Source organism: Mus caroli, chromosome 11, assembly GCF_900094665.2.
Source record: "Mus caroli chromosome 11, CAROLI_EIJ_v1.1, whole genome shotgun sequence".
Lineage (NCBI taxonomy): Eukaryota > Metazoa > Chordata > Mammalia > Rodentia > Muridae > Mus > Mus caroli.
In genome coordinates, this window is record NC_034580.1 from 112935909 (window position 1) to 112944850 (window position 8942).

The 8942-nt window shown below is 51.0% G+C and overlaps 1 long non-coding RNA gene and 1 other non-coding gene across 2 annotated transcripts; both read left to right on the top strand.

Annotated features, from left to right (window-relative positions):
• Positions 1-4856: 4856 nt before the first annotated feature.
• On the top strand, positions 4857-7040 carry LOC110305671. The gene is made up of 2 exons (XR_002379177.1): positions 4857-5266; positions 6864-7040. It is a non-coding gene; the product is annotated as an uncharacterized LOC110305671 (long non-coding RNA).
• On the top strand, positions 5307-5496 carry LOC115032668. The gene has a single exon (XR_003838298.1).
• Positions 7041-8942: the final 1902 nt, after the last annotated feature.

Genomic DNA, 8942 nt, shown 5'->3' on the forward strand with positions numbered 1-8942 from the left:
CCTTCTGGAAATAGGAACCCGTTTCTGCAGTGCTTAGAAAAGAGCCTTGAGCACAAGACATACAGCCAGCAGAAATCCCTCAAACGCCAATGTAAACTCTACAGCCGGATCACTGCTTCTGGGCTCACCTAGATGGGACACCTCTTTCCTGTCCAATTTCACCACATCTAAAATCCAAGCCACTGGACATGCCTGCTGATGGCAACCTACATAAAATGGCATGGATGCTTTCGAATTTTGCCTGCTTGCTCTTGCTCATTCTGGCACATTCATCTACCCTATCGCTGAGGCATCCCTTCCCTGGCGTTAGAGCTTGGGTCTTTAAGATTCCAAAGTACACTGGCGATGAGCTGAGATGTCCAGCCTCTTGGACTGAACATCTGTTAGACCCTTGGCCTTTGCCTCAGGACACAGCATTGCTGGCCAAGCTGTCCACAGCCTGTTAAGTCACTATAGTCAACTGCCCTTTTGATATATACGAATCCATTCTATCAGTCTGGCACTCTAGAGAACCCTAACACATGGCTCACATGTAAGCTCCCCTTAAGAACTTTGGCCCTGGAAGTTAAATCTCTTTTCTTGGGGATTCCCATCGACTCTGTCAGCATATTTTAGAATCTATTCACTAGCTTCCACCAATCTAAAAGCTAAGAATGTCATCGGACAGCACCCAAGTCCTATAGGAGAGACTCCCCCATGTTGCAACTGGCTCTCTTGTGTCTCCACCAATGTATTTAAAGTTTTTTTTTTCCATTGTAAAATGTTTTATGTATATGAATGCTTTTGCGTGTGTGTATGTCTATGTGCCATGTTCATGCCATGTGCACAGAGAGAACAGAACAGGGCTCAGGATCCCCTGGGACTGGACTTACAGATGACACTGGGCTGCCATGTGGGTACCAGGAACTGAATGAAACCTGTGCTTTTTGAAATGTTTCTGCATCTTTCTTTTCTTTTTTCTCTTCTTTCTTTCTTTTCTTTTCTTTTCTTTTCTTTTCTTTTTTTTTTTTTTTTGTTTTTTTGTTTTGTTTTTTGTTTTTTGTTTTTTGTTTTTTGTTTTTTGTTTTTCAAGACAGGGTCTCTCTGTATAGCCCTGGCTGTCCTGGAACTCACTTTGTAGACCAGGCTGTCCTCGAACTCATAAATCCACCTGCCTCTGCCTCCAGAGTGCTGGGATTAAAGGTGTGCGCCGCCACGCCTGGCTTTCTGCGTCTTTCTAAGCTGGGAAAGTCCACCAACTAATCTTTCTCACACACCCTGGTGGACTATTTAACGCATTTCAGGGAGATGTGGTGGGCTGGGTTTTGTGTGTGTGTGTGTGTTTGTTTCCGTAATGGTCTAGTGTGTGTGTGTGTGTGTGTGTGTGTGTGTGTGTGCGTGCGTGCGCGCGCGCGCGTGCGTGCGTGTGTGTGTGTGTGTGTGTGTGTGTGTGTGTGTGTGTGTTTGTTTGTTTCCGTAATGGTCTAGTGAGTCACAGACCAGGACTGGGGTCTGGTCCGCTTCTGACCGACAGCACGATGCGGCGGGTTGCACTACTCAGAGACGCCACCAGGGAGCGCTCGGGGCTATGGAATGCATCTCTTGTTCTGCAGCTTCTGGCTGCCTGGTTCTGCTCATCTTGGGACCGGTCCTCTCTGGCTCCACGTGGCAGAAACAGTTCAGTCGATCCATGTGGCCACTACAGGGAACTTGTAGCCCCAGCTACTTGGGAGGTTCAGGCAGGAGATTCTTTCCAGCCCAGGAGTTTTCAGCCAGTCTGGGCAACACAGTGAGGGAAAACTATGTCCTCAGGATAGCTCACTGGTGTGTTATTAGCCCACGGGACACAGAAGGCTTTCTTTCCAGGATGACTTCACTCCAGTCACAAAGAGCCTAATGCCACGGTCGCTGCAAGCCACTGTTTTTATTGTTGGACTTGTTCTAATTGTTTTTTTATTTTCTTTCGGTTTCCAGCACAGGGTCTCTCAGTGTAGCCCTGTCTGTTATGAAACTCACTCTGTAGCCCAAACTGGCCTCAAACTCACAGAGATCTGCCTGCCTCTGCCTCCCAAGTGCTGAGATTAAAGGTGTGTGCCACCACTGCCCTGCTAGCCTAACACATTTTAAATTATCATATAAGCTGATAAAATAGAGTAAAACCAAGCTGGGCTGTTCCAGCAAGAAAACCAGACAACAGAAGTTGAGCAGTGTGGAGCAAGCAAAACTAAATCACTAAGTGTGGACAGAGAAGTGGGGTGGGAGGGGCCTGGAAACCTCCAGGGCTTTCTCCCCCAAAGCCTTCTGGGTGACTTCAAGACTGTCAGATGAAGAGACTCCCACCAAGAGTAAAAGACAGCCAAACGTGCAATACACCTGAAATCCAAGCACTGGAGAGGCAGAGGCAGGAGGATCAGGAACCAAAGTTATCCTCAACTACATATAGAGTTCCGGGCTAGCCTGGGCTACATGAGACTATAAATGAGGATTCCTGGAAATGTTCCGGCAGAGGCTGATGGGAACTGCTGTGGTGCAGAATAGCAGGGTAGTCACAACACTGCCTGCCGGCCAAGACCCTAATTACCTCATCATGGGCTCATCTGTGCCTCTTAAGTAGCCATCCCTGGTCCATCTCTGTGTCAGTACTAACATTTTTGTGAGTGAGAGGGAAAAAAAAAACTTTTAGAATCTATGAACTTAGTTTCTGCCAATCTAAAAGCTAAGAATGCACCCGAGTCCTATAGCAGAGACTCCACCATCATGTAACGGCCTTTCTTGTCTCCATCAGTGAGAAGTGAGAGGTGAGGCAACAAAGGATTAAGAGAAGAGGTGGGGGCCTAACAGCCCCTTTTATGGTCTTCACTGTTGCTAGGTAACTGGGGAGGAGTTTAGCCTGAAGGTCAGAAGCTTGGGCCATTGCTTACAGGACTACTGACCACTGATCATGCTTCTCTTGTGGAGGCTGTAGGAGGTGGTAACTTAGGCAGGGGCCAGAATTCCAGGAGCATGAGGAAATGTCTACCGTGTCATGTAGGTGAATTATGATCATCGGGGTTCAGACCTCAGCTCGACTGGATACCAGCCTGCAATTCCCCACAGACATGGACCTGAAGTAACCTGGCCCTGTGTTTCCTGAAATTTGGTCCCTCAAATTTGGTGTGAGGTCCACATCCAGAGCCGGGTGTGGTGCCGTACGCCTTTAATCCCAGCACTGGGGAGGCAGAGGCAGGCAGATTTCTGAGTTCGAGGCCAGCCTGGTCTACAGAGTGAGTTCCAGGACAGCCAGGGCTACACAGAGAAACCCCTGTCTCGAAAACAACAACAACAACAACAAAAATGGCTCCAGAATAAATTATCCCTTATTTCCTTTGGGGCAAAAGTTGTGGTTTTATATCCACAAGACCCATCTCAATAAATAAATAAAATAGCCTTTAAAGGGGGAGTCTGTACTCAGTGGTTAGATTCACATCACAGTAAAACATGCAAAAACCCTTCATTTCATCTCAAGGAGGTTCGTGTGTCATTTTCTCCATTTACTGAAAATACAGAGTACGCCCTCGCCTTCCCTTTCCCCGCACCTCTAGCTGACCTGAAGATGATCTTGATTCCAGTCAGAAGGAGCCACAGCTGTAGGGGTAATGGCTGTGTGTGACACTTTCCCTAGGGAGATGAGACCACCTTGTTTACTAAATGACAGACCAAAGTAACAATGACACCAATGTCCCCCCCCAGATGAAGCAGCCAGTTTTCTGGGGTTACTCACAGGAGCAAGGACAGCCCAAAGGCACTCATATCACTAAGAGCCTAGCCCAGAATGAGTGACAACTCAGGAGAGCTAGAAACTGGAGCTCTCTGCATGACTTGGGGCTAATTCCACAAGGTTGGAGGGTCTCTCCTCACTAAGGAGGGCGGGGCCTTGTGAATGGTAAATTTTAGGAATTTTTTGAGACTCGTGACTTATTTTCTGAGTCTTAAGGACTATCCAGACCGCACTTTCTCAAGCTTCCCTCCGGTGAGACGTTTCAGAGGAAATTACTACATAGCACTGACTTGGCCCTGGCATTATTGATCAATTTTTTCGTGGGATTTCCTATTGGACCCTGGGATACCTTGGGATGATTGAAACCTGGAACTGCATGCAGGACTTAGATGCCACTTTGGAGGTTGGAGGTCTTAGCCCAGAGATGCCACATCACAGATCTTTTTATTTATTTATTTATTTATTTATTTATTTTTTGGTTTTTCGAGACAGGGTTTCTCTGTGTAGCCCTGGCTGTCCTGGCACTCACTTTGTAGACCAGGCTGGCCTCGAACTCAGAAATCTGCCTGCCTCTGCCTCCCGAGTGCTGGGATTAAAGGCGTGCGCCACCACGCCGGGCCACATCACAGATCTAACCCTTTGCTGGACCACAGTGTCATGTTCCTCGGGAGCTCTCTGCTGAAGGCATGATTCTAGATACAGCCCCGCGGCGATCAGAGGTGCGACTCTGGGAAGCCTTTGGATCAAGAGGGTGCTGATGTCAACGATGGATCATTTGATACCACCTATGGGTTTATACTGGGATGGAAGGTCACACACAGGTTTGCAACAGAACCAGCTGGGTTTCAACCGCCTTTGCCACAACATGGCTGACTGGGCTCGGGAAAGTCAACTTTTTGGTCTGCACAGGGCTGCGTGATTGATAAAGGGTCAGTGGCTAGGCTAGCTCCTGCCGCCCAAGAGTAGGGAGTCCCTCCTGCTTGCGCCCCTGTAGACGAGGTCCCACCGCCGCGTGGAACTCTGGGCCTGAACGCGGCCCCTTTAAGGCCGACCTGGATGACCCGAAGGCCAGAGCGACCTTCTAGCGGCCGTCTCGATGGTAAATCTTCAGTTCCGGCCGGAAGTGCATTTGCGGAGTTGGTTCCGCCAGGGAGGAGAACTCGCGTGCTTTGTGCAGAGGGGATTCAGCCTGCGCAGCGTGGCTCGGGGGCGCCGTGGAGCCTCCCGAAGGCGATCGTGGGATTCAGAAACCTCTCCCGGGGCTCCCACGGGAGGAGGCTGACCTGGGCCTGCACGCGATCGCGGGATGGGCTGGGGTTGCAGGAAGGCCCTGGGCCCGGGCCGCCATCGGCGGGGCACTGGCTGCTTCTGTGTGCAGGCGCCGCACGGGCTCATCCGCTTACACCGAATTGTACTAAATTGTCTTTTTATTTCCCCACCCAGAAAATGAAACACATCCCCCAGCGAAAGCACGCACTAGCTCCGTTCTCCCGAGGAGAGTTTCCAGTGACTTGAGCGAGGGTGACCCAGGTATGCCAATCCTTGGGGGTGGGACGGTGACCTGAGGCCCACGGTCTGGGAAAAGGCTCCTGTGTGGCTGAACCCGCCCGAGGTGGGTGCAGCCCCGTACCAGACAGCCCGACCTTGACCTAAAGTAAAATCCCAGAGGAGGAGGATCTTCCCTGGGGTTAGAATTTGCAGTAACAGGTGTGGACATCCTAGCAGCAGTTTGGTGGTCATGTATGATACTGCAAACAGGAACCCTTCTGAAGCTGTGGGGACTGAGCACAGCTCAGGACTCTGCAAGATTGAAGCCATTTGAGTCCTCCAAAAGCAAATATTTGACCCATTACTGGAGCCCCTCACTTTAGATAAAAAAGAAAAAAACAAGACGTATTCATTATTTTATGAGTGTGGATGTTTGCCTGGTGCCCCCAAGGGGTCACAAGAGGGTACCAGATTTCCCAGAAGTGGCATTACAGAGTATTGTCAGCCCCGGTGTGGATGCTGGGAACTGAACCCAGGTCCTTTAAGAGGGCAGCAAGTGTTCAGCTTCAGTGCTGAGCCATCTCTCCAGCAACTGCACCACCCCGCTCTGAGATAGTGTCTCACTTAGCCCAGGCTGGCCTTTACTCACTAAGTAGCTGAGGGCAGCCTTTGAACTTCTGATCCATCTTCCTCTGCCTCTGGTAGACGGCCGAATGACCGGCATCCTCGAGTACGCATGGTTTATGTGACGCAGGGATAAAGCTCAAGGCTGTATGCATGCTAGGAAGTCTTCTACTCCTGGGTGTCTGTCCCACCCACGTGGAGCTTAAACAAAGATGCATACAGTTGTGATTCCAGACGTCACTGGACAAGACACCAGTACAACCCAAACAAACTCGTGACAGAAATCGTTCCCCAGGACTCACCCAAGCGACCGTGGGCCCCACTAAGCTGTCTCTGCAGTGTGGTTGAAGGACTGGCGTTTGTATTTTGAGTAGCCACATGGGGCTAATGGTCACCATTTTGGAGGTCCTGGGTGTGACATACTTCCGGAAAAACCATGACAGGAGGAATCTGCCGTAGTTCAGCTTGTCACATGCTCTTCAGGGGCACAGGAGCCAGGCTGGAGTGTGGCTCAGTGATAGACATGTGCTAAGTGTGTCTTGAGAAGGTTACACGGGACTCTGCATCTGTTCAGGTAGACATCAACAAGTCATGGAAGGCAACTGGAAAGAGACAGCACACAGGGGCTACGGTGGTCGTGTGAGGGAGGTACAGATGGGGTCAGGAGCACAGACGTGCTGGAGTCAGACATGGCTGGAGAGGGGGGGAGGGAGGTCAAATAGGAATGGATTTCAAGTTGTGCTGAGCTGCAGAGGCCTCTCTTCTGCATCTTGTCAACCAGCAGGTTTCCAAGGAAAGCCTACAGTTAAATCTGGGGAGAGAAGGGTCAGGAAGTCACTGGGTGGGTGGCCAGCCCTGGGTGTCAGCAGTTTCTATACATTTGGAAGGGCAGGAAATTAAAGAGACTGAGCGCCTTGTACACCCGCCCTGGGGCGTGGTTTGTGTACTGGTGGTTTTAACTAAATGATGAGATTCGAGGTTTAATGAGGACTGGTGGTGTATGCTCTTTTTTTAGGTCATTTGACTAGAAGCTTTGTCTGCGTGCACTGAATGAGGATCCGGCCCTACCTTGTGTATCCCTACTACGTGCTCCTGGACCTGTTGGGTTTGACTCTTGATTTGCTGTTTTTGGGTGTTCACTGGCTGAGGACGGCTGTGTGCAGTGGCTGTGAATAAACGGTGCTTGAACTCACTCTGTTTCCATTGTTCGATGGTGTCTCACTGCGCAGCCCTGGCTGGCCTGGAACCCAGATCCACCTGCCTCCCACGAACTGTGGTGAAAGGTGTTTATCACCACACCCAGCTTCTTCACGCTCTTGGTGGTTTCTGTGCTCGCCACTGTAGCAAGTGTGGGTTTGTATGGCCAGTGTGTGTTAAATGGCCCCTTTCCCAGATATTTTGGGGCACAAAGCACGGGGCTATCCAAAGATTTCATTACGGAATGTAGGGGCTGCGGGGCACGGTGTCCTCAAGGAAATTGAGTAGCAAGGGTTGTCTGGACAGGAGATGTCCAAGGTCTCTCGGATCCTATGGCCTTCTGGGCTGGCCTAGCCCTCTTCAGTAGGAATTACCCGGCAGACAGTGGCTATTCAGGGATCTGCTCACCTGTGTGCACTGAAGTTACTGAAGCTGGTACTGCCTCTGCACTCCAGAGATGGTTGTGAGGGGCCATGTCAGTGCTGGGAATAGAACCTTGGTCCCCTTGCAAGAGCAACCCGTGTGCTTAACAGATGAGCCATCTCTCCAGGCCCAGCTGCTGTGCCTCCTAAGCCCGCATGGGCCCTTTCTTGCTGGCTGGCCTTGCAGTTAGGTGTCAGGGGCGCTGTGTTTCCTGTAGGGCTGAGTAGCTCCCTCTCCTGAGAGCCTTAGGGTTATGGCTGTCTGGGGGGGTCATCCTTTGTGCCACCTATTGTGTATCCTTGGTCCCTCTGGCCCTATGTCCTCAGCAGGAGCAGAGGTACTGCCGTCCCTACCTCTGCTCAACTGCTTGCACACTTAGGGAACCTTGTCTCGGATCCTGTACACTGCTGGCATAAAGTTTGTCATTAGCAAGAGCGATGCCAGGGTGGCGTGTCTCCCATGTTGTGCGTGGGTTGCTTGCATTGGGTGAGGGGCTGGCTTGAACTTTGACCTCGGCTTGGCATACGTTATGTCATTAGGTATGATTCATTGGGCCTCTGTGGTCTTAACTCCCCCGCCACCCCCACCCCGTGTCTGCGGGAGCTGTCATTTCAACCCTGTGATGGAAGTTATTCAGTGGTTTGCAACCGCTGGCCATATTATGAAAGACTCAGAGCTGTGGTGGAGGCCCCATGGACTTCTCCAGTGTACAGGAGCCGCTTAGGTGATGACCCAGGGAGGGCTCATCCTGGAGGCAGAAACACCTGGGGTTTCTTCCCACTGGGGCTTCAGCACAAGCCAGCCCTGTGGTCTTAGGCATGTCACTTCCCCTCTGTACCTGGAGTGCCTTGACACGGGTTATAAAGGTGACAGTTCCTTAGGGTAAAGCAGGCGCATCCTGTGGGAGAAGCCTGGTGCTACCCAGGCAGGAAGCTGCAGTAGCTGCAGGCTCCTGGCATTGTCTCAGTGATCACATTTGGGCCTCACGAAATTGGTACTGTTGTCCACGTGCCGTCTCTAGAAAAAGACTGTGCTGCCTAAATGAAGGTGTTGAGATGCAATGTACACTGGAGAAAATAGCCTATGTTGATCTTTCTGGAGTAGACTGCTGTGGTGGCAGGTTCCTGACTCATCCTGGTGTGGGGTGTTTTTCCTGCCCACAGAATGCAGTGTCTTCATGGTGGCTCCAATCTGCCCTCAGCTTGTCTGAGCAGCCCGGGCCTTCTGTTCACAGGTCCTCAGAGGACCAGCGCAGTCCTGGTTTGACAAGTCTTCTGAGAGCACAGCTCCTGGGCCCCTCTGAGCATGTGTCTGGTTATCAGCAGAAAACTGATGGGAAGCAGCTGAGGTTGGTGAAGGTACTCGGAGCCCACAGTTCTTCCCATCGGTCCAAGGAGGGTGCTGGAGGGTCCAGGAGTTCAGTGCTTGGTCTGGGACTTGAGACAGGGTCTCACATACAATTATGAATGACTTA